The sequence below is a fragment of the Oryctolagus cuniculus genome, chromosome 2, assembly GCF_051225735.1.
Source record: "Oryctolagus cuniculus isolate XC-2025 breed Fujian yellow rabbit chromosome 2, ASM5122573v1, whole genome shotgun sequence".
In the NCBI taxonomy this organism is placed as follows: domain Eukaryota; kingdom Metazoa; phylum Chordata; class Mammalia; order Lagomorpha; family Leporidae; genus Oryctolagus; species Oryctolagus cuniculus.
Window position 1 is genome coordinate 109,168,300 of NC_142868.1, and position 27,573 is coordinate 109,195,872.

General features: G+C 37.8%; 1 long non-coding RNA gene across 2 annotated transcripts in view; it reads right to left on the reverse strand.

The window, feature by feature from the left end:
- The window catches only part of LOC138848806 (uncharacterized), a 127,265-nt gene that overhangs the window by 21,411 nt on the left and 78,281 nt on the right, over positions 1-27,573 (reverse strand). The window contains exon 2 of one of the 2 annotated variants that reach the window (XR_016230182.1): positions 4,444-4,595. This is a non-coding gene — a long non-coding RNA (uncharacterized LOC138848806). Of the gene's footprint in view, positions 1-4,443; positions 4,596-15,532; positions 16,528-27,573 lie in introns of those variants that run through there. The other variant, XR_011386901.2, reaches the window with a different exon arrangement.

Genomic DNA, 27,573 nt, shown 5'->3' on the forward strand with positions numbered 1-27,573 from the left:
ATGAAGAAGAAGTTGATGTTTCACGTTGTCAATGCATCAGTGCCTGAACCCATTACCAGTTTAAACAGAGATGGGAATTTACTATACACTTTTTTTTTTTTAAGTTGGGAATGTAGATGGTGTGCAGAAAATGAGAAAGGAAGTCAGGATGCTGAAGCAACAGCGATGTGTGTGTGTGTGTGTGTGTGTGCGTGTGCGTGTGTGTGTATTAAGGCTTCTATCTTCTGATTCTATATCATATCCATAATGTGTACATAAATAAAAGAGCAGGTCCATGGCAACCATTGTCTTGAAAAGAAGGAGCTCATTGTCTTAAAGGAAGGGTTAGCAGGTCACCGAAGTAGGTGAAGGTCTTCCGTGACAGACCTATAGAAAGGAAAGTGCTTGAAAACGCAGAGCAGGAGGGGAGGCACAGCTCAAAAGGCAACTAGTTAGCAGCTGCCACTATGACCTTTAGCTGCATCCATGGTAACTGGGCTAAAGATGGAGTTCCATTTTATTATTCTCACACCCACAATGTTAAGCCTGTGAATCCCATTGCAATTTAATGGCTGAAATCAGAAGGCAGATCTGTGTTCATTGGACCAGTGCCGATACCCTCTTAGCTAATGAGCGCAATAAACATTTTCATGCCAGGAAGCCAGTGCAAGTAGAAATATTATGCCATACAGAAACGTATACTCAAACACAAAGAAATGGTCAGTAAAGCTCATCTTTTATGTGTATTTGCATATTCTAACATTCAAAGCCAATCATCTTTTAAGAAAAGAATAAAAAATGCTGCTAGGTGTTCTAAAAACGATGGCATAGCACGAGGCTTATTGTGAATGAGAAACCTGAAGAGTTATGAATTCTGGAGTTAATGACTATTGCTGCCTGTTCTATTATTTTCCTTCGTGAATCTTATTATTTGTAAATGTATGCTTCCCTTTATGTGACTCTAATATACTTCCTGCCTTTTCCCCGACTATATACTGTACCTCCAGCTGAGTCACATCCAGGGCAAAGCAATGCCGGTTTTGTTGGTAACGGCGAGGAGGTTTTCTTATGACTTTGCCTTCACAGCCAGTTGGTTCATAGCTCCTTAAAAATTAATGACCCCAGTGTCATACTGCTGTCACTGACCATGCAACCTGCAAGGATACTTAGCTCATACTTTTGGGTTTTGAACAAAATGGTGATAGCAGCTGACCATTAGTGACCATTAGCCTTTGAACACACGCTGCCTCTTTGAGTGAGTTCTGGTAATGCTTCCAATGGAAAATGCAGATTTCAGTTTAGAATGAGACGAGAACTGAATTTGAGCTCCTCAGGTTAAGAAAGAGCCATTTTCAGAGGTTTAAGCATGATTAACACATTATATGAATTCCTAACTCTTACTGTTCTGCTTCTCCCTGGCATTAATTCCTTTTATGAAACTTATTTTAACACCTTGAAGTTTAGCTGTGTAAATATGCTGCTTGTATCAGAAAGCTGCAAGGAATTATCCTTGAAACATATCCCATTTATTTGAATAAGGTTTGGTCAAAGTTATCAAACTACATGCATATCTGCAGATAAGGTAATCTATGGAATTTTTTCTGTCCTTTTCTTCAAAATTTTTCTCCATAGTCCTAAAATAGTTCTCAACTTTATTTTGGTTAAAGTGTTTTCTGAGATGAGAAGAGGGCTTAATGATTTTCCTTATCAGGAAGAATATATACTTTCCCTATGGAATGATGCCAAGTGTTCTTTGTAGGAAAAATCTTAAACTATTTTGCTAACAGAAGCTGCTTGTCCGGGAAGCTAAAAAGGTCAGATAGAAAATAATTTTAGCTGCTTCTTACCAGCTAAAACAATGTCACTTTTATCATTATGAGGGAATTTTAGTAAGGTTAAAAAGAGAGAGAGAGACAAAGGAAGTGAGAACTCAGACCTGCGTAATCACACCTGTTTACTTGACTTATAAAAGGGCAGGATGTGCCTCCATCAGTTTAATAAAAGATGTTCTATCAATTTAGACAATTATACCAAAGATTAAGAATGTCATGAAGCTGATGAAATCTCCTAGGTAACATTAAAAAATAATATGCTTTTAGATCACATCATATATTAAATGACAACTGCCAATTTTTTTAGGAGTACTCAAAATTCGTTCTTGAATGACAATTTGAAGTTAAAATACTTTGTTCTTAATAGTTAACTTCATTGACATGAAGCCGCTGTTTCTTGACTGAAGAAACTTGGCTAATAAGAGCTTTTTGTTTAGTCAAGTCAAAGTGGACTGCAAGATATAGTATTTCACGGCCTCCTGGCATTTTTGCTTAATTAAGGTAAGCATAAGAAATGTTTTGCTAGTGCATTCCTTGGCTTAAAATATTTAAATATGACTCCCATTTAAATATTTAATCTCTACCTGAACAATGTTTTTTTCTATCATGAACCTAGGAAACATCATTACCAGCTTTAACTAAAGGAGTGATGGTACTCACTGCAGAAAAGATCAGAAGATGGACTGACAGTGACCTTGGTCCCAGATCCAGCTCTGTGCAGGACTAATTGTAGGAGCAGACATGGATGGGTAGATGCAGTTCTCCTTCATGGCCTATTTGCTCAATGTGCATAATATTGTCTTTCCCACCTTGAAACTGTTATACAGATACCCGACAGCCATTTGTGTAGTCTAACCTTCCCTCACATGGAGCTGGAGAAACCTATAAACATTGAACCGCCTTTAAACAACGTATTTGCTGTAGCATTCAGACCTGGGGGAATGATTCGAGAGTCCTTCTAGCTATTACCACCTGCAGCCCCACCTTCACAAAGGTCCCTCCTTCTTGTTTGATCTGCAAAGTAGAAGGAGAACAGACACCCAGGTGGGCTACAGACCTGGAACCCAGGCATTAGTGGTGATATCTAGGGGTCCAGAATATAAGTAGAGGTACCACAAGCCTACTGAGACTCTCATCTCCAGGGGCGTCTGCCATCACCACCCAGCTCAGACTTTCTTTATGCTTCTGCTATGGCTTGAATATGTCCGCGAAATTCACATGTTGGAAACTGAATCCCCAGATGCATATGTTGGTGGTATTTGGAGGTGAAGCCTTTGAGGGGTGGTTAGGATGAGATGAGGTTATGAGAATGGCATCACTGTGATGGAATTTGTGGCTTTCTAAGAATAATGAGAGAGGCTCCAGCGGGTGCACTTGCTCTGTCTCGCCATGGGATGTCCTCTGCTGTGGTATTGTGCAGCAAGAAGGCTCTCCCTGGGGCTGTGGTGTTGGACTACACAAACTTCAGAACTGTGGGCCACATACACTTCCATTTTTTTGTAAACTACATGATCACCAGTATTTTTAGTTATAGGAAAAGAAAATAGACTAACACAATTTCCACTGTCAAAATCTGCCTTCTCCTCCTCATCTACCTTCACCCTCACCTTCTGGCTCCTGGCCCAGTTTCATAAGTTGATTCACTGTACTGTCAGACAAAGCACCAAGTGCTTGTGGATTAAATGTGACATCACATGAAAAGCCCATTGTCAATGTCTACTTTTTACTTCCAGTCCCCTGACAGGATCCCTTTGCCTTTGTAGATGTCAAATTGCCATCATTATTCTCATCAGTATCTGCAGCAACAATACTCATTTATCAAGCTTTTACCTGGTTGTGTCCAAAGCACTATCTCATTTAATCTTTACAGTCATTCTATGAGGAAACCAACTGTGGAAAGCTTCAACTTTCCAGAGGTTACATAGATAGGAAGTCACTGAGTTAAGTTGTAATTCCCAGAGACATCAACTATGAAGATGTAAATATGAGGTTTGGTTGCATCTTTTGGGTATAGATGCTAAGGTCTAAGGAAACTTAGGCAGTTCTGCTACTTGTGGAAATGGAGGGTGGGTTTTTCTTTTCTAAGGGATTTTATTCTGAAGTTCCTGGCAAACCCATCAACTCTACTGCTCAGAGGTGTGGGAGGGAGAGTGCTAACCTGTGAGCTGCACTTCTGATCCTTTAGTGCCCACTGCAGAGGGTTGATAGCAAGTTCAGCACTCCTGTGCCATTCTCAGCCTGTGACCTGCCTGTGTCTGACGTCATGTAGTATTCATGTGCTGGGTTTCCTCCGTGTCCTGGCTTCTGGTGTGGATTCCAAAGTATCTCCATTGGACAAATTTTGGGCATCTTTTTTTTAGCAAAATCACTTTCTTAGATGCCCTCAATGGAAAGGGAATGTGGAAGAGAGATGATCACTCCTTTTTCAGTTGAGGTAGGATATTCTTTACATATGCCTATCCCCTCCTATTCTCTCCTCAAAGGGAGACACAGATAATACTGGCACATCACAATGTAAGGGCTGAGTTCTTAAGAAGAAAGACTTAGGCATGAAGATGTATCTGACTTTGCAAAAATGTCCAGTGTGACTTGAAAATCACTGCTGGGCTACAATATGATGGAGCTTCCTCACCTCCACTTCCAGCCTCAGTCTGTGTGTAGAAGTAGGCACTGTACAATGGTCAAGTCAGGAAGACCACCAGAGCAGGGAAACTCTCCATGGGTCAGTGAGAGAAACAGTTCTGATTCCAGAAGAATCTTCTCTGATTACTCAATGTATTGTATCTGCAGGGAAGGAAAAGTCAAATTGCAGAAGAATTGGGAAAAGGAGGTAGGTAAACAGTGGAAAGCAATTTTCTGAATGTATCAGTTGTCAGACTATGGATGATAACAGGAGAAATGAAAGCAACATGTTTCAAAGGTGGCACAATGGCAATCTAACACCAGAGATGGGAAAACACGACTAATAGGAAGGAGCAAAGGAGAGCTGAGTGTCGCAAAATCATTTTTGTGGGGATAAGTCAATAACATTGAGGGAACGGAGAAAACACACAAACCATAGAACCTTGATCTTTGGGTAATAAATAAGGCAATTTGCATGCACCAGTGGCTCAAAATGGAATTGTATGGGAAGAAAAACCAAACAATAATTCAAAATGAAAAATCACGCCAACCTCCAAAAAACAAAACAAAACAAAAAGCCCACAACTCTTCTTATCAAATAACAAAGTGCATCAACCAATTCTTGTCAATGTTGTAAAATATTTTTGGCAGATGTTTCAAGTTAATATTCAAAAAGATTCATATACAAATAATAAAGATGTTTTTCTAAAAATCAAGGCCACAAACTTTAATTACTTAGTACATTTTGGCACCGTTAATATCACTGTTATTGGTCCCATAATGAAAAAATCAAAATGATAAATAGATCAAAGAGAGAAAAGCATTCATATGGTAGATTCTGATATTCATATGTTAGTTTAAAAAAATCACATATTGCTATTTAGGATTGGCTAAATATAACAAAGTTACAGATAAAGCTGTGCTCTAGCCTCTGGCTTGACACACTTGGGACAGTTTTATTATTATAAATCATGACTTCCCTAAGCCAAAATACAATGTTAATCTATGCTTCTATTTATTTCTGCTTTAGCATGAAGTAATTGCAACATTCAGTGTGTGCTGATGAGTCCAATAGGCACCAAGATAAATAAAGAGAGGGAAAACACATCAGATTCAATGCACTCCAAGCCCAGCCCATAACAGACAATTCCTGTTGACATCTTAATTAAGACATGCTTTCAATTGGTCACTCTTTCTGAAGATGGTAATTGCTTGTGCTTACCAATGATCTACGATTCTTATTCTGTTTTCCTTGTGATTCCAAGAATTGTCTAAAACCTTAATTTTCTAGGATGGTGGTTTGGATTTTCTGGAAACCGAAATGCAAATAATTAGGATCAAATTTGGTGTCTATCCATTTCTACTGATATGCTTCTGAACTACATTGTGATGGAGTGTTGCATCTTCACCCAAATCAGTGAGATTCAGCCAAATGGATTCTAAGAGGAATCGAGAGAGGCAGAAGAGAGAGAGAGACTTGATATGGTTGTCAATGTGCTCTGTTCACGCTTCCACGGGATGGCGTTGACATAGGGTGAGAGGGGTAGAGATTCCTGAGACTCAGTTCTTCAACTGATCACCATTTCTGTGGCTCCACTCATGGGCATCTCTCCTTTGAGTGTCATTCTGGTGAATCTAGGTCCAGGAAATGCATTCATACAGTGTGGCACCTACATATAAAATGGCTACAACCTCAGAAGCTGTAATCTATTCCAATTTGGGAAGAAAAATAGTCTGTGTGCAATACTGAGAGGTAGTGCCATGCTTCATTTGACAGTGGAGATGGAGGAATTACTTTCAAGGATGATTTGAGTAATCTTGTTTTTGTTTTTTAATCTGAGCTGAAATTCTCTAAGATATGACTTTATCTTATCTACATGTTTAGCAAGACACATCAAGTGCAGTCATCCCTCACTATCTACAACATAACGGTTCCAGGCCCTGTGGATCCCAAACTCCATGGATGCTCAAGGCTCTTATAGAAAATTGATAACATCTGCATATAACCTCTGTATATCCTTCTGTGAGCTTTACATCATGCCTGAGTGACTGATAATATTTAATACAATGTTAATGCTATGAAATAGTTGTATACTGCATCATTTAGAAAATAATGACAAGTAAAAAAGTGTGTACATATTCCACATATGTGCATTTTTCTACTATTTTCCATTCAAGTTTGGTTGAAGCCACAAATGCAGAATTCACAGATACAGACTGACTATATGCCACATTCGAGTGTTATCTTGACTTGGGGGTCATATTATTGCCTACCTTACACGTTTAAATGTTTAACCTATTAATGCATTCATTTCATCTTTTTTTGTCATTCTGTTATTCCAAAACATAAAATTCAGAAAGAATTGTGCATAAATTCTAGGTAGTATTTAGGGGGAAAGTGGTGCAGTGAAAAAGGTCCTAATTATAGCATTTATATCACAAATTTGCTGCATTTTTCTTTGATATATTAACACACATTTGAAGGATGGCTTCTCCCTGCCCTTATTTTGATCTTTTTGTGTTCCATTTTCACTAAGTCTGTGTCATTCAGCATCATAGGCATAAGCTGTTGTGATAATTTAAATTTTAATTCTTTAAAATTGACTATTAAAATTTTAAGTTCTTTAGTAGCATTAGCTGCATCTCAAGTGCTCAAGAGCTGCAAGTGGCTAGTGGCTACCATGTAAGAGAGCATAGATATAAAAGATTTACAGAAATAAGGAAAGTTCTATGAAACTGAGCTGTGTTAGACTCTTAATTTGAAAAATGGAGATGACATTTCACATATTAATTAAATTATCGTTTTTTCCCCTTCAGGGTGAAAATACACTTTTTGTTATTAAGGACTACTAAGACATTGTTGGATATCTGAAAATATAGACAGAAATGGAAGACAAAATTACTGATTTTTCAATAGCACTAACTTCACAGGGTTTCTATTTGCTTTTACTTTCAATTTTGTTAATCTCCTGATTTACTGGTATTTGACATATTTAAGAAATTAGAGAATTTGAAGTTGTGGATAATTTGGAATTTTACAGAAATAGCTATGGTTTATGAGTATAAAGCTTTTAAAATACATGCTACAGATATTGTGCCTTGTGCCATAGCATGCTAAGCCTCCATCCCACAGCAGAATGCCTTCAATGGAGGCATGCCTCTGTGTCTAACCCAGCTTCCTGCTAATGAGCCTAGGAGACAGCAGATGACAGTTTGAGTCAGTGCCACCCACATGGGAAAACCTGATGTGGTCCCTGTTTCCTGGCTTCAACGTGGCTGTTGTAGGCATTTGAGGAATGAACCAGCAGATGAAATAATTCTTTCTCTGTCTCTCCCTCTTTTCTGTAGCTGTGCCTTTCAAATAAATAAGTAAAACTCAAAAAAAAATACATAGTACCGTTTCTGGCTTTGGGGAATGGTGCAGTAGACTGGTAGTATTAACTCTCTGTGGAGCAATGGCAAAATCTGGACAAAATTTAAGCACATACCATAACCCAAATAAATTGAAGTTGCTTTTTTATTTAAGGTATACAAATTTCATGCACTTCATATGTACAAATTTAGAAACATAGTAATTCTTCCCACCCTTGCATCACTGCCACCCCCACTCCCACCCTCTTCCTCCTCCTTCTTCTATTCCTACTCATGTTTTATACAAAGATCTATTTAAAATTAACTTTATAATAGTAAGACGAAATCTACAGTGAGTAAAGAGTTCAACAAATATGATCTAGAGATTCTTGACTGAATGTTGTTGATTTCCAGCTTCATTCTGTTGTGGTCAAAAAAGATGCATGGTATGATTTCCATTCTTTTGAATTTTCTGAGACTTGCTTTATGGCCTACATATGGTCTATCTTAGAGAAAGTTCCATACACTGATGATAAGAATGTGTATTCTGCAACTGTGGTGTGAAAAGTTCTGTAGGTATCAGTTAGGTTCATTTGGTCCGTAGTGTCAACTAGCTCTGTTGTTTCTTTGTTGACTTTCTGTATAGTTGATCTGTCCACTGATGAAAGTGGGGTGTTGAAGTTCCAATACTATGTGTTGGAGTCTATGTCTCCCTTTTGATCCATTAACATTTCTTTTAAATAGCCAGGCACTCTGTAATTGGGTGCATACACATTTATTTTAGTCACATCTCCCTGTGGAATTGATCTCCTTAATACATAGTGCCCTTCTTTATCTCTTTTAACAGTTTTTATGTTAAAGTATATTTTGTCTGATATTATGATGGCAACACCTCCCTTTTTTTGCTTTATGATAGCATGGAACATCTTTTTCCATCTGTTCATTTTGGGTCTGCATGTATCTTTGTTGGTGAGATGTGTTTCTTGTAGGTAGTAAATAGATGGGTCTTGTTTTTTTAATCAATTCAGCCAGTCTGAATCTTTTAACTGGAGAGTTGAGGATATTTACATTCAAGTTAACTATTGAAAATTAAGGACTCGGCCCTGCCATTTTCCCATAAATATTCCTATTATTTACTTTGGATTTCCTTTGTACTTTTGCTGGATAACATGTTCCTGAATGAACAGTGGGTTATAGAAGAAATCAAAAGAAAAATCAAAAAATTTCTGGAAACAAAGGAAGATAACAGTACAACATATGAAAATTTATGGGATGCAGCAAAAGCAGTGTTAAGACAAAAGTTTATAGCAATGGTTGCCTATGTGAAGAAATTGGAAAGATACCATATAATTGAGCTATCACTGCATCTCAAGGACCTGGAAAAATGACCACAAAACAAACTCCAAATTAATAGGAGGAAACAAATAGTTACAATTAGAGAATAAACAAAATTGAAACAAACAAAATGGATCAGTGAAATGAAAAGCTGGTTTTATGAAAAAATAAACAAAATTGATACACCATTGGAAATTGGCCCAACTAACCAAAAAAAAAAAAAAAAGAGAGAGAGAGAGAGAGAAGACACAAATCAATAAAATCAGAGATGAAAAGGAAATGTGACAACAATGACCACAGAAATAAAAGGAATCATCAGGAATTACTACGAAGAGCTGTATGGCAACAAATTGGGAAATCTAGAAGAAATGGATACATTCCTTGACACATAGAATGTACTAAAATTGAGTCAAGAATATGTAGAAAACCTAAACAGACCAAATAACCAGGTTGGAAATTGAGTCAGTAATAAAGACCCTCCCAACAAAGAAAAGCTTAGGACCGGACAGCTTTACTGCTGAATTCTACCAGGCATTAAAATAATTATTTCCAATTCTTCTCAAGCTAGTCAAAACAACTGAAAGGAAGGGAATACTCCTAACCTCCTTCTATAAAGGTTGCATCACCTTAATTACTAAGCCAGAAAAAGAATCAACAGAGAAAGAGAACTAAAGACCAATATCTCTGATGAACATAGGAGCAAAAATCCTAACAAAATATTTGCTAATTAAATCCACCAACACATCAGAAAGATCATTCACCCGACCAAGTGAGATTTATCCCTGGTATGCAGGGATGATTCAACATTTGCAAATCAATAATTGTGATACAACACATCAACAAACTGAAGAACAAATACCAGTTATCTCAATAGATGCAGAGAAAGTGTTTGATAAAATATTACATCCTTTTAATGATGAAAACTTTAAGTAAATAGGGTGTAGAAAGAATATTCCTCAACACAATCAAGGCGGTCTATGACAAACCTATGGCCACCATACTATTGAATGGGGAAAGCTGGAGCATTTCCCCTAAGATCCAGAACCAGACAAGAATGCCCACTCTCAGCATTGCTATTTAGTGTAGACCTGGAAGTTTTAGCCAGAGCCATTAGGCAAGAAAAAGAAATCAAAGGGAAGCAAATTTGAAAGGAGGAAATCAAATTATCCCAATTTACAGATGACATGATTCTGTAAATAGGGGATCCAAAAGACTCCACCAAGAAACTATTGGAATTCATAAAAGAATTTGGTAAATTTGCAGGATATAAAATCAATGCAGAAAAATTCAATAGCCTTTGTACACACAATGTCATGGCTGAGAAGAACTTTTTTTTAATACTAAAAGGCCATATATGCCTTTAAAAAAATTTATTTATTTATTATTTGAAAGAAAGAGTTACAGAGAGGTGGGGAGAGAGAGAGAGTCTTCTATATGCTGGTTCACTCCCCAAATGGCTGCAATGACCTGAGCTGAGCTGATCTGAAGCCAGAAGCCTGGAGCTTCTTCCAAGTCTCCCTTGTGGATGCAGGGGTCCAAGGAGTTAGGCCATCTTCTACTGCTTTCCCAGGCTATAGAAGAGAGCTGTATTGGAAGTGGTGCAGCTGGGACTAAAACCAGTGCCCATATGGGATGGCAGAACTGCAGGCAGTGGCTCTTCCTGTTATGCCACAGGTATGGCCCCAGAAATAACTTTTAAGATCAATCCCACTCACAATATTGCCAAAAAGAATTAAGTGACTTGGAATAAATTTAAATAAGGATATCAAATATTTCTATGATGCTAATTGCAAACACTAAAGAAAGAAGTAGAAGACATTAAAAAATGGAAATATCTTCCATGTTCATGCATTGGAAGAGTCAATATCATCAAAATGGGCTGGCGCCGCGGCTCACTAGGCTAATCCTCCGCCTAGCGGCGCCGGCACACCGGGTTCTAGTCCCGGTCGGGGCGCCGGATTCTGTCCCGGTTGCCCCTCTTCCAGGCCAGCCCTCTGCTGTGGCCCAGGAGTGCAGTGGAGGATGGCCCAGGTGCTTGGGCCCTGCACCCCATGGGAGACCAGGATAAGCACCTGGCTCCTGGCTCCTGCCATCGGATCAGCGCGGTGCGCAGGACGCAGCGCGCCGGCCGCGGCGGCCATTGGAGGGTGAACCAACGGCAAAAGGAAGACCTTTCTCTCTGTCTCTCTCTCTCACTGTCCACTCTGCCTGTCAAAAAAAAAAAAAAAATCATCAAAATGTCCATACTTCAAAAAGCAATTTACAGATTCAATGAGATCCCAATCAAAATACCAATGACATTCTTCGTAGATCTAGAAAAAATGATGCTAAAATTCATATGGAAGCACAACAGACCCCGAATAGTTATAGCAATCATGTATAACCAAAATAAAGCTAGAAGCATCACAATACCTGATTTTAAGACATACTACAGGACAGTTATACTCAAAACAGCCTGGTACTGGCCCAAAAACAGATTTGTAGACCAATGGTCCAGAACAGAAACTCCAGAAATCAATCCATGTATCCATAGTTAACTCATCCTTGGTAAAGGAGCTAAAATCAACCCTTGGATCAAGGATGGTGTCTTTAACAAATGATGCTGGGAGAACTGGATCTCCACATGCAGAAGTATGAAAAATACCCCTACCTTTCACCTTACACAAAATCCACTCAAAATGGATCAAAGACCTAATTCTACAACCTGATACCATCATTAGAGAACTTTGAGTAAACTCTGAAAGACATTGGCATAGGCAAAGCTTCTTGGAAAAGACCCCAGAAGCACAGGCAATCAAAGCCAAAATTGATAAATGGGGTTATATCAAGCTGAGAAGTTTCTGCACTGCAAAAGAAATACTCAGTACAGTGAAGAGGCAACTGACAGAATGGGAGAAAATATTTGCAAACTATACAACTGATAAAGTTTTACTATCTAGAATCTATAAAGAGCTCAAGAAATTCAACAATAACAATACAAATAATCCAGTTAAGAAATGAGCAAAAATAGGCATTTTTCAAATGGAGAAATTCAAATGGCCAACAGACACCTCAGAAAATGTTCAAGATCTCTAGCCATCAGGGAAATGCAAATAAAAATCATGGTGAGGTATCACCTTACACCAGATAGAATGGTTCTCAATCAGAAGTCAACAAACTACAAATTCTGGCGAGGATGTGGGGAAAAAGGTACCCTAGTCCACCATTGGTGGGAATGTAAACTGGTGCAGCTGCTGTGGAAGACACTGTCACGATAACTCAGAATTCTGAATATAGACCTACCATAGGATCCAGCCATCCCACTCCTGGGAATTTACCTATTCAAACAAATCAGCATATGAAAGAGTTATCTGTACCCTCATGTTCATTTCAGCACAATTTACAATAGCTAAGATATAGAATCAACCCAGATGTCCATCAACTGTTGATGGATAAAGAAATTATGGTATATATACACACTATGGAGTACTACTCAAAGGTAAAAAAAAATGAAATTCTGTATTTTGCAACACAATAGACACAATTGGAAACTCATATTTAGTGAAATAAGTCAGTCCCAAAAAGACATAATATCATGTGTTTTCCCTGATGCAAGGTAACTAATATAGTACCTGAAATGTGTTATATTAAAGTGTAGTAGACATTTGAGATTCAATGGTTGTTTACAGCCCTTTTCTCTTCCATTGAGGACCAGTGTTTTTTTTTCTTCATACTATTTGTTGCACTCTTTTACTTCATGTGGCATTAACTATATGATCTTTGTAAAAACTAAGAGTGGGAATGTGAGAACGGGGAGGAGGAAACTTTGGAGCATGGGTAGGAGGGAGGGTTGCAGGGAAGTGTGAATATGTTCCTACATCTGTATATATGAAATACATGAAACTTGCATAATTTTAAAAAGTTTAAAAAAATGGTATGGGTAAATAAAAAAATATGTTCCTCAATAGTCACAAGGGCTGTTCAAAATCTTAGCATCTCAAAGTTGCTTTAGAGAAAGGGAAACTAGGAGGATACTTGGAGGAGATAAGTCTGACCTTGAAAGATGGATTGCAATAAATGAGATTTGAAAGTTTGTGCCCAACAGTCTGAGAACACTCCCTAATCTTCTGTGGTTCTGGTGGCAGAAAGCCATAGATGTATTGACTTGCAGTGTCAGGAGACAGTTTTGGGGGCTGGCCAAGCAGCCAGAAAATTTGTGGATAAATCCTGGAAGGACAAGAGGTGCAAAAGGTTAAGCTTCCAATTTGTGTTAAAAACTTTCCCCATATCCTCTAATTCCCTTTAAATACACATAATGTGAGACTTTAAGGAGCACATCAGAAAAGCAATAGATTTAATCCAAAATGGTTGTATAGAAATTTCAACTGCTGCTTACCACTGGAGACACAGAGTTTGTGGTTTGAGCCTGGCCAAATTAACTGGCTGCTATGGCAGAAGTCATACTTCAAAGAACACCATGGAATCCAGAGTCTCTACAATATATTATTGCTAGGGCCCAGTACTGATAAAAGATGCTTAAATGTGGAATGAAACAAGAAAACATAATTTGCATCAAGAAAGACGTCAGTCAATGGAAATTTAAACTCAGATGACTCGGATATTTCCATTAGCCAACCAAGATGTTAAAATTATTATAAACATATTTAGGCTGGTGCCACAGCTCACTGGGCTAATCCTCCGCCTTGTGGCACCTGCACACCAGGTTCTAGTCCCGGTCAGGGCGCCGGATACTGTCCTGGTTGCCCCTCTTCCAGGCCAGCTCTCTGCTGTGGCCAGGGAGTGCAGTGGAGGATGGCCCAAGTCCTTGGGCCCTGCACCCCATGGGAGACCAGGAGAAGTACCTGGCTCCTGCCATCTGATCAGGGCAGTGCGCTGGCCGCAGCGCGCTGGCCGTGGCGGCCATTGGAGGGTGAACCAACGGCAAAGGAAGACCTTTCTCTCTGTCTCTCTCTCTCACTGTCCGCTCTGCCTGTCCAAAAAAAAATTATTATAAACATATTTAAAGATATATGGCAAATATATACACACAGTGAATTAAAGTATGTGGAAACGTAGCAGAGAAGTAGAAACTACAGCAAATATCTAAATGGAAATTATAGAATTCTATATTGTATTAGCAGAAAAAGAAGAGCTGGATAAATTTGGTTGCAGAGTGAATATACTGAAATGAAAAGTAGATCAATGGAAATCATCTTATCTGAAAAAGAGAGAAGAGGGGCTGGTGCTGTGGTGTACCTGGTATCTTAACATATACGCAATTCAAGTCTCAGAAAGAGAAGACGAAGAGAATGGGGCAGAAAATATATTTGAAGAAATGATGGCAAAAATTTTGCTACAACACTCTAGAATTTCAATTAGCTGCCAAAATAAATAAAAAGAAAATCATATTGTGGGAAAATGCTAAAATCTAAGCATAAAAAGAAAATCAGAGAATTGGGTAGAGGAGAACAACATATAACATGAAGAAAAATATAGCATACATGAAGATTGACTTCTCATTAGAAACATGGTGGCCAAGAAATCAAACTGCAGCAAATCATAAATAATGAGCCAAATCTTTAAAATGATGACAGAATAAATATGTTAAATAAATATAAATATGCTAAAATGTGTTGTCACATAATTCTATATTCAATGAAAGCATCCTTCAAAATTTTAAAGTTAAACAAGCTCTGAGAATGTATTGACAACAGATCTATATTAGAAAAGTTAGGCAATGATACCAGAAGGAATGACAGTCACTAGAAAAGTTATGTAGATACATATTAAAGACTAAAAATACGTATTTATTTTCTTCTATTATTTAAAAAACATACAGATGTTTAAAGAGAAAATTACATCCTGTGTCAAGGGCATTTTAATGGTTCTTGGTATAGCTAATATGTTGATAATACAAAGGGAGGTAAAGGATATTTTATTCTTGAAACTTCTTACATTTTATACAAGGTCCTATTTACTCCAATTAATTGTTTTAAACCAAGAAGTTATATTATAATTCCTAAATCATCCACTAAAAATACAAAGGATAGTTAAGTAAAAGTCAACACAAGGATGAAAATGAAATATTTAAAACATTCAGTTATTTCAAAATAACTCAAGGAATGAGAGAAATCAAAATCAGATGAGATAAATATAAAACAAATAGAAAAAAATCAAAATACCACCATAACTATGACTATGTTAAATGTAAATGAGTGAAATATTATAAGCAAAGGGCAGATTGTAGGGTTAGATGAAATAGAAATACCTAACTGTATGTTTTCTATGAGAGATACACTTGAAGTGGAAAGACATAATTAGATTTAAAGTTAACATGACTATATTGGTATAGCTATATTAAGTCAAAGATGACTTTACAAAAAGGAGTATTACTAAACAAAAAATGAATATTTCATATTAAAAAGGGTCAATAAATCATGATGACATAATTATGTGCTAAATTTTTATTATGTGCATATTATTGATATATGATAATAATATAACAATAATAATTATGATATACTATTAATACAATTTCAAAATAAAAACTCTTGGAACTAAAGGAGAAATAATAAGATCACAGTGAAAAAGTTTGATAGTTTCTACTCCATAATTCATAGAAGATTTAGAAAAATTAATTATGTCTAGAGGTAGAAAAATCAGTAAGGACATGTGAAAACACTTTCAAAGCTTAGAAAATGGAACTAATAAATTTTTTTGGTACAAAAACTTTTGAAATATATACATATAAGAAACCGTCAAAAAGTTCATGAAAATTGTGTTTTATGAAAAAAACTAAGCATAGATTGTAAAAAATTGACACCAAAATAAATTTAGTTTTAGCTCCATGTTTCCTCATTGTTTTTGGCATACTAATAGAAAATGTCGATGATACTATCAATGACATGGATTAACTGACATTAATAGACCACAACACTCAACAACTGCTGAAAGCACAATATTGTCAAGTGCACATGGAATGTTCATCAAGATTGCTCATATGCTGGACTGTAAACAAATCCCACAATTTAAAAATATAATCATTTTGCAGCATATGTTACTTGAAAAAAAAGAAGGAATTAAAATATAATGTGTACATTCTGAAAATCGGGTTTTATAATTTTACAGAGTGCAGATTATAACATCAGATAGAATTCTCTAAAGCATTTTTATGTTGGTATGATTATACACACACCCATGCATGTGTGTGTGCGCACACACACACACATTGATATTGGTTTGCGGCCACAATTCTTAGATCATAGCTCCTTCCTCAAAGGAGTCCATAGAAATTAGAATTTCTCTTCCCCAAAGCAAGTTGTAGAAACTCTAATCTTCCTTTGCCGTTCTGTGTTGGAACTGGTGATAAAGAAGTTCTCTGATCTACCCTTGTCCTACCGAGGGTATGTGGTATCCGGGAGGAGGAATGCTGTGTAGAAAAGAAAAGAAGAAAATGAACAGGCAGATTTTGTTGGGTTTCCCCACCAGGTTTAATAGAAATTCTGCATATGTAATGAGGCCTCTGTAAAAGTCCCATGGGACAGAGGTTGGAGAGTTTCTGGATGCCTGAACTCTTGAAGGTTCCTGAAGGGTAGTTCACCTAGAGAGGGCACGGGGATTCTGCACTCCTTCCAGTTTTCTCCCCAGGCATCTCTTTACCTGGCTGCTTATCTGTATTCTAAAATGTCCTATTTGCTATTGTTGCAACTCTAATTGTCCTCCTGAATGCTGTGTGATACCCAGATTTATGGCCATTGTCCAGAAGCAGTGGTCAAACAAGATAGGGCTTGGGACTGGCATATGCATTTGGGGGTCGGGGACAGTCTTGGAGACCAAGCTCCCAACTGGTGGGATATCCAGATAGACAGTGTCAGAACTGACAGAACTGAATGAATTGGAAGACACCCAGCTGGCAGCTGCTGCAGAATTGATTTCTTGGTGGGGAGAGGGAAAACCCCCACAGCTGGTGTCAGAAGTAACCTGTTGTGAATGTATCATAGGAGAAACTGAGTCTGAAATTAAGTTGTTTTCTTCCTATTCTATTTCCAGCATCAGAAATTGGGACTTCAACATAAAAATTCTAGAAGGAGAGGATCACATAAGATTATACAGAAACTTAAATGTAAGCTGTCAGTAGAACCAGTTAGGTCAACAAAGATTCACTAGACAGAAAACCAGAATTGATATAGCTGAAATGTTATAGTCAGCTAGTGCCAACTAGATTGGTCTACATCAAAAAATATGTGAGACTGCCACATTTTCATAAAAATGTGACATGAAAAATATTTGTAATAAAAATTGTTGGGGGCCAGCGTTGTGACGTAGATGGTAAACCTACTACTTGCAATGCTGGAATCTTATATGGGTGCTGGTTCATGTCGTGGCTGCTCTATTTCCAATCCAACTCCCTGCTAATGTGCCTGGAAAAGCAGTGGAAGACAGCCTGAGTGCTTGGGCCTCTGCTATCCAAGTGGGAGACCTGGAAGAAGCTCCTGGCTCCTGGCTCCTGGCATCAGCCTGGCCTAGCCCTGGCCGTTGCAGCCATCTGGGAGTGAACCAGCAGATGGAAAATTCTTTCTCTCTCCCTTTCTCTCTGTGACTCTGATTTTCAAATAAATAAATCTTTTTACAAATAAAATTTGTGAATATGTCTTATAAATCTTGGAAGATAACCTGCTATGTCACTTTCAAAAGAATACTTCTTAGGGTGGTTGTTTGGCCTAGTGGTTAAGGTGACAGTTAAAATGTCTGCATCCCATATTCATACCCAGCTCCATTCTTGACTCCAGCTTCCTGCTAATGCAGACTTGAGGAGGCAGTAGTGATTGTTTAAGGGACTGAGTTCCTTTTGCATATGTGAGAGAATTGGGTTGAGTTCTCTGATCTTTGCTTTGTTCCAACCCATCCCCAGGCATTGTGGGTATTTTGGATGTGAACCAGTGAATGAGACTCATTATCTCTCTCTCTTTCTGCCTCTCAAATAATAATAAAAATAAAATTATTATTTTTACTTTTATTATTATACTTCTAAAAACATTCTGATTTTATGTCCCAAGATATCCAAAATATTGATATTGGCAGTAGTGAAAATAACTATTTCAGTCTTATTGCAGAATATTATTTGCACAGAAATAAGTCCATAATATATTGCTGAGCCATAAAATAAGATTCTATTGAAAATCTACAGAATTATACTATTTTATAAAAACCTATATATGAAGGTGCTTCAAAAAGTTCATGGAAGAATAAAAATGAAAAATTCCATATGGGATCGCTGGCTGCATTCATATCAGAGAGCCTAGGTTTATGTTCCAGTTCTACTTCCAATTCCAGCTTCCTGCCAATGCATACAAAGGGAGACAGCAGGAGAAGAGCCCCTGCTATTCACAGGGAAGTCCCAGATTGAATTCCAGGCTCCTGACTTAAGCCTGGCCCAATGTCTGGTATTGTGGGCATTTCAAGAGTGAGCCAATGGAAGGGACATCTCTGTGTGCCTGTCTTTCTCTGTCTCTCTAGCTCCCTGTCTTTCAAATAAATATAAAATAAATAAAAACATTCAAAAACAATAATGTTAATTTTTTGTATACTTTTTGAAGTCCTTTCATCTGTATGAAGATATTCTATAACTTCTAATGGGGTTATATTCCAACCAAACCATTATAAGTTGAAAATAATGTATTTAATCTGCCAATCAATAGAACATCATAGTTTAGCAACACAGTACCCTACAGTTTATGGGGTGCCCCCCTGGGGCTGACTTGCAGCTGTAGTGTACCTACCACTGCCCAGCATTGTGTGAGAGCCTGGAAAAAGGTCAAAAATCAAAATTTGAAATACAGTTTCTGGTAAATGCATATTGTTTTCACACCATTGTAAAGTTGAAAAATTGTCAGCTGAACCATCATAAGTCATTGCACCATCTGGACTCATATATGTTAGAAAGAATTAAAGAGTAAGTATCAGAAAAACAGTAGTTGTTTTCTCCAGCCTTGCTTTCTTTTCTTCTTTCCTTAACAAACTCTTTAAAAATCTGTAATATCACAGTTCCTGTGGCTTAACTGTGGTGTCAGCATCAGAATGAGCATGCAATGGCACACACTGTGATTTAGTGCTTTGTATATATCATCTCATTTAATTCTTGAGCAATAATTAGATAAACAAAGAGATTGAGTAATTTTTCCAAGCTTACACAGGCTTCATGTGATTAAGTTGGGATTTTAACCAAGGAAGCCTGATTTTGGAGCTGCTACTCTGAAACTCTATGCCACCAAAGTTACCCAAAAAGTCTGTATCAGTGATTGAAAAAAAAAAAAATCTAAAAGAGCAAATAGCTTCTGAGATAAGTCTCTCAGGAGACAACAAAGAAAAGCAAAGGCAGAATCCAAGGCCAATGAGGACACAACTGGAGGAACAAATGGGATATTGTCACTGTGGGTAACAGGGCCCAGAGATGAGTCAAACGAGTTGCAGGCAGGGCATTGGGATGACTGTCTGAGAGTAGGTCTGAAACGGAGCTTCCAGGTTGGTGAAAGAAGCCTTGAAAAACCTTTCCTGCTGCACTCAGGAGCTGTGACACGAACCTGTGTGCTCAGAGAGGAAGAATGCACTGAGACTACTCTAGCATCAGGAACCAGGACAAGCCACTCCCTGAGTAGAGTCATCCAAATGCCGTTGCAAAGCCAGAGTGTCCTGTGACTCCTGTAAACCCTGGGTCCGGAGTCAGAGCTCTAGGGATAGCTGGTAGGGTACCAAAAAGGTGCTCTGCACAGGAGTGCACAGGGAAGAGTGTGAATTGCATAAAAAATTTCAACATTCCACAGGTGTACCTACAAATAAAAATTTCAGACTATTTTGAACAACTCTAGTGCCGGCAAAGAGCCAACCTACAAATTCACTACAGAAAAATCAGAATACTAGAGTAATCCTGAAAAAGGTTTCAAGTATATGTATAAATCCTTAGTGAGACAAGTGAAGGAATAAAATCTGTCACATGAATAATAAACTACAAAAAATAGAATTAAAAGTTTTATGTAAAACTGGAAATCAGAGAAATAATTCAAATAAATTTATCAGGTAAATCTATAAAGGAAATATTTAAAAGTGAGTAATAAAATTTAGAAATAGTACTGAAAATTTCCCCCAGATTAATTTTCTCTCTCTCTCGTCTCTGTCTCTCTCAATAAAAGGAAGACACAAGGTGACTGACTTGATAAAAATAAGACCCAACTATATGCTTCTTACAAGAGATTCACTTCACCTTTAAGGATACTCATTGCCTGAAGGAAAGGGATGGAAAAATATACTTCACGCAAATGGAAACCAAGAAGGAGCAATGATAGACTTTATGTCAAAAACTGAAAGAAGACACAAAGATGGACACTGTATGTTAAAAGGGTAAATCCATCAACAAGATATAATGATTACAAATATATGCCCACCTACCAGTGGGGCACCTAAAAATATATCGAGGAGAGCTGTTTTAAAATGCGTTAAGAGTAGGGGCTTCAATATATAGTTTGAACACTAGATTGTGTGGAAAGAAAATCAATAAGGAAATACTGAATTGAAACAGCACCTTAGACCAAATGAATTTAACAGACATACAGGACATCCCACCCAACAGGTGCATACAGAACATTCATCCAGATCACATGTTAGGCTGCAACACAAGTCTTCGCAAATTTGAGAAGACTGAAATACTATCAAATATCTTTTCCAAACATAGCAGTATGAAACTAAAAATCATTAACAGGAGGTATTCTAGAAAATTAATAAATACAGGATAGTTAAATATTATGCCTCTGAACAATGAAAAGGTCAACAAAAATCAAAAGAGAAATAAAAAAGTCTTGAGACAAATGAAAATGGAAATACAGCATACCAAAATTTATGGGATCAGCAAAAGCAATTCTAAGAGGAAAGTTTATAGCAATAAACATTTATATAAAAAGAAGACTGCAAGTATACAATTTAATATTATGTTTCATAGTAATAGAAAGATAAACTAAATCCAAGTTTAGCAGAAAGAAATAATAAAGACTTAAGCATAAATAGATGAAATACACAAAAAATACAAAAATCAATGAAATTGAGTTGGTTCTCTGAAGAGATAAATAAAAATTAACAAACCTTTACCCTTACTAAGAAAAACAGAAAATTCAAATAAAATTAGAAATTAAAGCAGAGAGGCTGGCCTTGTGGCACATTGGTTAACGCATTTCATATGAGCACCAGTCCAATCAAAACTCTGCTTCCATTGCAGTTCCCTGCTAATGCCTGGGGAAGCAGTTGCTTGGGAAAGCAGCAGAAGATGGCTCAAGTGTTTGGGTCCCTACCACCTACATGGTTACTCAGATAGTGTTCAAAGCTCCTGGTTCCAGCCTTGCCCAGTCTCAGCAATTGGGGCCATTTTGGAAGTGACCTGGCAGATGGAAGATCTCTCTCTGTCTCCCTAATGTCTGAAGTTCTGTCTTTCAAATAAACAAATTAACTTTTTTAAAAAATAAATGAAAGCAGAGACATTATAAGGGATCCACCAGAAATACAAAGAATGTTTTAAAAAATTAACTGTCAAAAATTTGGATAATCTAGAAAAAATGGATAAATTCTAAGAAACATACAACCTATTAATTCATAAGGAGGTCAGATAAGCAATAAAAATCTCCCATCAAAGATAAGCCTAGGACTTAATGGTTTCACAATTGAAATCTACCAAACATTTAAATAAGAATTAATGCTAATTCTCCACAATCATTTCCAAAAGTTGAAGAGGAAGTAATACTTCTAAATGTGTTTTTTTTGTTTTGTTTTGTTTTTTGTTTTTTTTCTGACAGGCAGAGTGGACAGTGAGAGAGAGATACAGAGAGAAAGGTCTTCCTTTGCCATTGGTTCACCCTCCAATGGCCGCCGCGGCCGGTGCACTGAGGCCAGCGCACCGCGCTGATCCGAAGGCAGCAGCCAGGTGCTTCTCCTGGTCTCCCATGGGGTGCAGGGCCCAAGCACTTGGGCCATCCTCCATTGCACTCCCGGGCCACAGCAGAGAGCTGGCCTGGAAGAGGGGCAACCGGGACAGAATCCGGCGCCCTGACCGGGACTAGAACCCGGTGTGCCAGTGCCGCAAGGCGGAGGATTAGCCTAGTGAGCCGTGGCACCAGCCCTAAATGTGTTTTACAGTGCCAACATTATCATTACATTATCAAATCCAGACAGGAACATCACAAGAGAAGACGAGAGGTTAACATCTATGATAAACATGGATATAAATATTCTCAACATAATCAGTCATAGATCAAATTCAAGAGCACATTAAAAGGATCATTCATCGTGATCAAGTGGGATTTATCCCTGGAATGCAAGAATCGTTCAACATTTTTAAACCAATACATTTGATACATGGCATTTAGAGAAGCAAGGGTAATAACACTGTGATGGTCTCATTAGATGCAAAGAAAATATTTGATAAAATTCAATGTCTTGTCATGATAAAAAACATCCTATAATAATAAAATCACACCTAAAATACTCAATAGAAAAAAAAAAACTGAATCCTTTAAGACTTGGGACAAGACAAATATGTGGTTCATATTCATGACTTCTAATCAACAGAGTATTGGAAGTCCTTGCTAGAAAAATAAGGTAAGGATGAAATAAAAGGAGGAAAGAAAGAGGGCCCAGCACTGTGGCATAGTAGGCTGAGCCTCTGCCTGTGGTGCCAGCATCCCATTAGAGCACTGGTTCATATCCTGGCTGCTCCTCTTCCCAGCCAGTTCTCTATCATGGCCTGGGAAAACAGTGGAAGATGGCCCAAGTTCTTGGGCCCTGGACATGCATGGGAGACCTGGAAGAAGCTCCTAGTTCCTGGCTTCTGATTGGCTCATTGTGGCCATTTGGGTGAGTGAACCAGTGGATGGAAGACCCCTCTCTCTTTCTGTCCCTCTCCTTATCTGTAACTCTACCTCTCAAAGAAAAAAGTAAAATCTTTAAAAAAAAAAAAAAGAATGGGCACTTTTGATCACAGGATCCCATATATAGAAAACACTAAGGAATCTACCAAAGAATTCTTAGAACTGACAAACAAATTCAGTACAGTTACAAAATACAAATCAACATGTAAACATCAGTAGCATTCTCTATGCTAACAATGGATTTTTCAAAAAAGGAATCAAGAAATAATTCCATTCAATATAAATAGTGAAATTAAAATACTTAAACTTTAACAACTGAAAAACCTGCACTCTAAAAACTATAAAATATTAGTGAAAGAAATTGAAGAATGGATAAATAAATGAGAATACAGCCTGTGTTCATTGTTTGGCAAAATTAATGTTGCTCAGTACTGTCCAAAGTGATGTGCAGAGTCATGCACTCTTTACCAAGAATCCGATGTAATTTTTCATAAACATAGAAAGACAAATTCTAAAATCTGCATGGAAACACAAACATTCCTGAATGGGCACAGCAATCATGAACAAAAAGAACAAAGCTGAAGTTAACACATTGCTTGATTTGGAATTACACTACTTAACTAGCATAAAATGAATTCACATCTATGGTCAATTGATTTTTTTTTACAAAAATGTCAAGAAAGTGCAATGGAAAGGACAGATTCTTTAATAAATGAAATTGGGAAGATTGGATATCCGTGTGAAAGTGAATGGAATGGACACTGTCTTACACTATATACCAAAATCAACTGAAAATGGATTATAGACTTAAACATTAAGCCCAAAACTAAAGTTACTAGAAGAAAATATGGGGCGAAGCTACATAACCTGACCTGGGCAAGAATATTTTATATCCAACCCTAATGTGTGATCAAAGAATAAAAACATAAATGCATGTGCTTGTATCAAATGAACAAATCTGCACAGCACAGGAAACAACAGAATGAAGAGACACACTGTGGACTGGGAGAAAATATTTGTAGACCATACATATTATAAAAATTAATATCTAAAATTTACAAGGAATTCAAGCAACTTTATAGAAAACAAATAATGCGATTAAGAAATGGGCAAATTACCTAAATAGGTATTTCTAAATAAAAAAACAAATGACTAATGGACAAAAAGGTTGACATTACTAATTATTAGGTAGATGCAAATTAAGACCACAATAAGGTATCACCTCACACCTGTTAAATTGGCTATTCTCAAAAAGTGAAATGATAACACATAGTGGCAAGGATGTGGACAAAAGAGCCCTTATATATTGTTGGTGGGAATGTAAATTGATATAATAATTATGGGAAGCAGTATAGAGATTCCTCAAAAACCCAAAAACAGACTACTTTACGATCCAGCAATCCCATTACTAGGTAGATTTGAAATCAGTGTGTCAAAAATCTGTCTGCAGTCCCATGTTCATGGCAATACTCTACACAAGAGTCAAGTCATGGAGGCAAACTGAATGTCCATCAAAGGATAAACAAATACACATTTGGTGTACATATACACAATGGAATATTGTTTAGTCTTAGAAAGGAAGAAATTCTGTTGTTCGTGACAATGTAGATGTATTTGAAGAACATTATACTGAGTGAAATAAGCCAAAAAGAAAGAAAAATAAACCCCACAAGTTCTTACTTGTATGTAATCTAAAACAGTTGAACACGTAGGAGCAGGCATTTGAAAGAGTGGTACAGAATTTGGGTTTGGGGGACTGGGAAATGGTACAAAGCCTCAGACAGGAGAAATAAGTTGGATTTTTTGGGATCAATTTCAAAACATGATAAATATAGCTAATAATTGAGTTCTGCACATTTCAATATTGCTGAAAGAGTAATCTCAAATGTCCTTATCCCCCCAATATGTCAAAGATTTGAGATAATAGATAAGCTAATTAATCCAATTTAATAATTTAACATTGTATTCAAAAATCACAACACTTTGTAGCTCATAAGTTTACATAAAATAATTTGTCAATGTGTAATTTAAAGAGATGTAACTCCTTAGATTAAAAATTATATTTGTGCAGGGGTTTGTCTTGGCAATTAGGGCACTGATGGGGGTGCACTCATTCCACATCAGAGGGCTTGGATTTGAGTTTCAGCTCCAGTATTGATTCATATTTCTGTTAATGCACACTTTGGGAGGTAGGTGGATCTGTAACATACACATGGGACACCTACACTGAGGTCCCGGCTCCTGGCTTTGGCCTGGCTTCATCGCTGTCATCACAGGCATTTAGGAAGGGAATCTGCAGGTGGGAGTTGTCTTTCTCTAATAATCAAATAAATGAAATTTTAAAAATATCCTCCATAGATACTCAGGTGTATGGGAACTCTTTATACTATTTCACAATTTTTGCTTTATAAATTTAAAATGATTCTGAAATCAAAAGTTAAGAATCCCTCCAAATAGAAACTAAGGAAGTGGGGAACCTACATTCCATAGTGAAATAATATACTACAAAAGAGCCCAACACAAAAAAGAGTTTACATTTAAGTATTTGACAACTGACTTCTCCCCCTGGCAATAAATGACCCCTGAAGACAATGGAAAAATATCTTCACTGCTATCAGCCTGTATCCCACACCCCACAAATTTATAACTCAATCAGGAGAGAACTTTTTACAGAATTCATAAATACTGCGCTTACTACTCACAGATTTCATTGAAAAAAACTCAGTGCTGTACTTCGTCAGGATGAAAAACAAGTATGGAGAGGAGTAGGATAGGAAAATAAGAACAGGAGCAGGTGTCTAGCACATCTGTTAGGACACCACTTAGGATGCCTGCATCCCATATCCAAGTGCCTGGTTCAAGTCCTGGCTCCTCTTCTTCTGATTGCGCTCTCTGACAATATACATCCTGAGAGGCAGTAGGTGATGGCTCAAGTACTTCATCCCTGCCACCCACACGGGACATCCGATTCAAGCTCCTGTCTCCTGGTTTCAGCCTGGCCTAGTCCTGACAGTTGCACACATTTGGAGAGCAAACCAGCAGATGGAAGATCTCTCTCTGTCTCTATCTACCTATCTTTCATCTATCATATTCTATCTCTATTATCTCTCATCTCAATATCTTCTCTGTCTGCCTTTCTGTCTTTCAAATAAAATGAAAATAAAGCAAAATTAAAAAGGGAAAAATAACAAATCTTATGGTGGTGTAATACAGGACATACTTTTTATATTTTTTTTAAAAAATTAAGATTTATTTTATTTGTTTGAAGGATGGAGTTACAGAAAGAGGTAGAGAGAGAGACAGGGAGATTTTCCATCTGCTGGTTCACTCCCCAAATGGCAGGAATGGGTTCGAGTTGGGCCAATCTGAAGCCAGGAGCCTGGAGCTTCTTCCAGGTCTCCCACGGGGGTGCAGAGGCCCAAGCACATGGGCCATGTTCTGCTGCTTTCCCAGGTCACAGCAGAGAGCTGGATGGGAAGTTGAGCAGCCAGGACTCGAACCAGTGCCCATATGGGTTGCCAGCACTGCAGATGGCAGCTTTATCTGCTACTCCACAGTGCCAGCCCCTCATATTTTTTCTTTTGTTTTTAAATATAATACTACAAATATTCAGCTACAATAATATGATAAGAGTGAGAGAAAAGAGACAAAGAGAGAGAAATTGGAGAAAGATGTATGGGTGTGAGCTGCTGCTGTTCAATTGCACTGCCTGAGAGCTGAGGCACCTGTCATATTCAGAAAGGGCACGGAGACACCAAATAACCATTGATCATGTTAGAAATATTTACAGTTAATATTCTGAGACAAGAATATTTAAAGTATTTCTTTATTTATTTGAAAGACCGAATTACAGAGAGGGAGAGACAGAGAGAAAGAAAAAGAGAGTGAGAGCTAAGGAGAGATCATCCATCCGCTGGTTCACTCCCCAAATGGCTACAACAGGCATATCTGGGCCACGTTGAAGCCAGGATTCAGGAAGTCTATTCAGATTTCCCACATATGAGTCAGGGGCTCAAGTGTTTCGGCCTGATTCCCAGGTGTGTTAGCAGAAAGCTGCACTGGAAGCTGAACAGGCAGGACTCAAACCGTCCGCATAATACAGGATGTTCACATCGCAAGGGGCAGTTTAACCTGCTGTGCCACAACTTGAGCCCCCATGAGAAAAATTTTTTAATTTTTTAAATTTTTTTTTAATTTTTTAAAAATTTTTGACAGGCAGAGTGGACAGTGAGAGAGAGAGACAGAGAGAAAGGTCTTCCTTTGCCGTTGGTTCACCCTCCAATGGCCGCCGCGGCCAGCGCACCACGCTGATCTGATGGCAGGAGCCAGGTACTTATCCTGGTCTCCCATGGGGTGCAGGGCCCAAGCACTTGGGCCATCCTCCACTGCACTCCCTGGCCACAGCAGAGAGCTGGCCTGGAAGAGGGGCAACCGGGACAGAATCCAGCACCCCGACCGGGACTAGAACCCGATGTGCCGGCACCGCTAGGCAGAGGATTAGCCTAGTAAGCCGTGGTGCCGGCCCCCATGAGACAAATATTAAAAAGGAATATAAAAAACTTTATTGAATA